Genomic DNA, 4554 nt, shown 5'->3' on the forward strand with positions numbered 1-4554 from the left:
TACTTCTGTAAGCAGGTAAGTCCTCAAGTACTTCTATTAGTCCCATCAGTGGTAAAAGGACGTTAGCTTCGTGGGCCTTGCACGAAGTTAGAACTGTTTCGGCTCTCATGTTGTTAGTCAAAAGTTCATGGTTAAGATGAAATCAAAGGTTATATGATACTTAGTAAGACTAACAAATGCGAACTACTGCAGTCATGGATTGTGCATTAAGAGAGGAAAAAATGGACATCATTTTGGCTTTTGGCCAACGATTTGATGAAACTGGCTAAGCTAGCTCACACATGATCTGTAATGGTAATCCCATCATCTGTGTAGTAATCGAATGCAGAAAAAAAAAAATAGATTGAATAGCCTTTTGTGATGATCGGTTGTAAGTTAGGATGGGGTATCAGGTGCACGTCACGAGACCGACACCCACGAGTCATACAGCCTACGAGTTATGTATACAGCCCACGATTCATACAGCCCATGAGTTCGACATTAAGCAAACAAGGCCCACGAGACCGACACATTAAATCCCGTATCGTGTCTGTCGAACTCGTGGGCTGTTTTTACCTAGTGTCGATCTCATGGGTGATGGGCTTTATTTGGCTAATGTCAAACTCGTGGGCTGTAGGACTCGTGGGCTGTATGCTTGTGTGACTCATGGGTGACAATCTTATGGGATGACCCCGGGGTATCCAGAGGGCCCCCATCTCTTTTATTCACGGTCCCAATGTGATCATGCTAACCAATCAAGCTTCCGAGAAATCATGTTCGTGCAGGGGCACGTCATCCCGCGTTGTGACGTATGACGAATCGAAAGTCGGCGGACCAATGGCCGACAGTTCTGCGTCATTGGGTGGAGCCTTCTCAGGGAGAGGTGGGGCCGGAGCATAAGTAGGATTGACCATACCCCCCATCCCCGAAGCTCACCTATAGAGAACATACAAAGGAACAAAAGAGAGAATTTCAAAAACGATCGCACGCAGGCAAATTCGGGCTTGATGAAGAACATTAGTGCCTATTAACACAACTTTTATATGATTGACTGCCATTTGAATTTACTAAAGCTGTCAAAAGCAAGTTCAATATTAATGCTTGTAAATGCATGTACATGTAAGTTTTTTTTGTGTGTGCAGTAAGTATATGCAACCAAATAGGTGTGTGTGTAGTTTCCTTTGTGAATTTCTGTTGCATTATATTGTCACCACTACAACAACAAACACAAACACAGGAACTACAGCAAGGACTACAACAAAGCCCGTGAATGTTAGCAAGAGTATACCTGTCCTTCTTGCATGTGAACAACCCCGGCCTCCGCTGCCGCTTTTCTCGCGTTCCGTCGTCGATGAAGCCTGTGCAAGAAAATGGAACCAGGATTAGACGTGACTAGCCTCCGAAAATGTGTACATGGGTCAAGGTATAATCCTCCCAAATAATTGTTTTGTGTCACAAACTGCGAAGGAAGTTCGCAGGAAGTATGTTCAATTTTCACGTAGCTGGCGATCGAACTAGACCGGATATTGATACGCGGAAGTCTCTTCCAAGGCGCACGTCTACATACAACAACTTGCCAGCTAATCAGATTTTCTGGTATCATCCGACTATTTGATCATCTGATTCCTAGAGTACACAAATTGCACAAATTTCCTGATATACTGCAATCCAACAATAAAGTTTATTATAAACCGCAGTCTAGAGGAATGACATGAATCATATCCTGATTTCTCTTCTTTTTTTTTTTTTCGCTAATTGGAAAGTCTTTATCTTGAAGGCCAATATTTTTCTGTCATTAATTTGCATAATATGGAATGGGAACAATTTGAGATATTCATTTAAACTTAGAACAACCGGGAAGGTGGTGTAGGTTGCGAGTAATCAGATTTAAATTTAGATTTACTTGACATCGACTTACATGTACATCTTTTATTAGAATCTCTTTGTTTCACCTTGTTTTTGGATATCTCAGCCATTTCAAAATCGATTTTCATCAAGTAAACTTTTGATACCCCTTAGAATTGCATGCTCTTTGACATCTCATATAAGAGTGGTTTCTAAATATCTCTCAAAAAATGTTAAAAGCTAAATCCTCACCTCAACCAAAACTGTACATACCCTTTAAATGGATTCCATGGTCAACAGAACATTGATATGAGCACACGATCTGGGTGCACGTCACGAGACCGACACCCACGATCCATACAGCCTACGAGTTATACAACCCACGAGTCATACAGCTCATGAGTTCGACAGTAAGCAAACAAGGCCCACGAGACCGCCACATAAAAGCCCGTGTTGTATATGTCAACCTCGTGGGCTGTTTTTACCTAGTGCCGGCCTCATAGGCTTTATTTGCCTAGTGTCGAACTGATGGGCTGTATGACTCATGGGTGTCGGTCTTGTGGGATGACCCCGGCGATCTCAGACACACTGCTCTACACTGCGGTGGAGTCGATCTTGTGAAGATTGTGGATTCTTCTTGATCGAGCTCTCCAGTGATATTTAAGTATAGGTTCAACTAGATTTACTCTGGAAATCCAAAGATTGGAAAATTGTAGGCCCACTTTGTAACTTTGAAGAAGAAATAACTTAACCCCTTCTTATTTAAAAGATGAATTTGAAATTGCAACTCATTCTTATCCCTCCCGTTTTGGACAAAAATTAAGACTTCCCAAACCTAGAACTGAATATTTGAAGAAATCCTTTAAATACAAATATGCTAAGGAATATAATGACCTTCCATGGATATCAAATTTCCCCCAGTGTTCATATATTTAAATCTAAAATAATCATGTTTAAGGTCACTGCTCCGTTGATTTATTTTTTTCTTTTTGTTGATAAAAAAAAAGAGTTATTAAAGAATTATTTGAAGTACAGGTTATTGAAAGTTATGATTTATTATTTTTCCCCTCCCTTTCCTTTGTATCCTTTTCTTTTGCTATTCGCTATTCGATGTTGTTGTTGTTTTTCTTCTCTCAACTTATGTTTTTCAAATACCTACATTTTTACAAGTTATGTATTTCATAATTTCACATTGTATTTGTATAACTTCCATGTTGTGGACCCCATGGAAGACCAGCAATGCCATGTTGGCATTGCTGAATTTAGGCCATCCAGCCGTTGTTGTTTTTATACGGAAAATAAAATCAATCAATCAATCAAATACAGGGATATGCATCTCCATCTGACGAAAACCTTTTTCTAAATGGAGGATTCTAACATTCCTGTCCATGGGAAAAGTGAGTGCGGCAACTCCAGTCAAGCAAAGGATTTCGTTGCTTTTTTCTTTTAAACTAAGCATCCAATGGTTGTTTTACACCCACATTCTGTTTCTGATGAATTTTACACAATATCAGATAATCGACAAGAATCTCATGACAAACACATTTAAACCACACAAGCCTTTAATGAAGTTCATCTATAAAGTGGAATTAGAGCATTTTGATTTTTCATCGACACAACTAAAAGCATGCGCTTCAAACGCATGTTTTCCAACTTGTCTATAGGATAGATTCCTGTTTATTTGCACCACACATTGAAAATCGAGTACAGATGTATTCCAAATATGTATGCTGTGTAAAGGCATCTAGCTGTGCATGAGAAGAAGAGAGACACACACGGGAAGCACTATACTCATTATCGAATACGCTATTCTTATCTCTTCAACACAATAAAACACACTTTGTTGGACATTCACACTGAAAACATACAGGACATGATTCGCTTCCAATGATCAAAACATTACAGAGTTAAGATGGCACAGTGCTACAGTATTTGTCTTTCGTCGCCGCAGCGTGTGTGTGTTTTTTTAACACAAGCAGAAATTGTCTACTCATAATGATCTACTGCTTACAATGCCCTACTTTACCGGATCGAGCGGAAACCCATGTCCCCTGTTCGTGTAAACCACTTTGTCTTGCAGAGAATTCCAAGAGAGTGTTAGCATAAGGGCAAAACCAACACACTATATTTTAAAGGGCAAAACCAACACATGCATTATATATATTATTATGCATTATAACACATGCATTATATATATTATTATGCATATTTTAAGTGATAGACTACCCCATGATTAATCTGACTGTGAAAAAAAAAATAGAATCACCATGTACAAAGAATAGTAGACAGTTTCTTTAAAAATCTGATGCAAAACGACTTTTTTTTTTTTGCCGGGTAACTCACACGTATGCTTTGACCTCATCAAATTCACTTTTCTCTACAGAAGCAGGAAACTGAGGGCACTGGTCCTAAAAAACGATCGGTGGCGGTTTCTTTTTTCCCCCTAAGATATGACTAAAATCCGACGAGAAATGTTGCTGTAAAGAGGGGACATACGATATGTGACGGGGCGCTGCGGCGGTGGCGAAGTTACGCTGCTGAATCCAAAATAAGTTCGCCAAGGAATTCGAAATTTTAACAGGATCTTCACAAAACAGTTACTTTGACATCAAATGTAAATGGAATGATGTTGATTAAGCGCGCGTCTCCAATATTGACCAGCATATCAAATCAATAATTCATGTCAATCTGTTTGCTTTGTTTATCAAAGTTTACTTGAATAATGTCTGA

This window comes from Diadema antillarum, unplaced genomic scaffold (genome assembly GCF_040938485.1).
Source record: "Diadema antillarum isolate AM-2024a unplaced genomic scaffold, OU_Dant_1.0 seq00000932_RagTag, whole genome shotgun sequence".
NCBI classification, from domain to species: Eukaryota; Metazoa; Echinodermata; class Echinoidea; order Diadematoida; family Diadematidae; genus Diadema; species Diadema antillarum.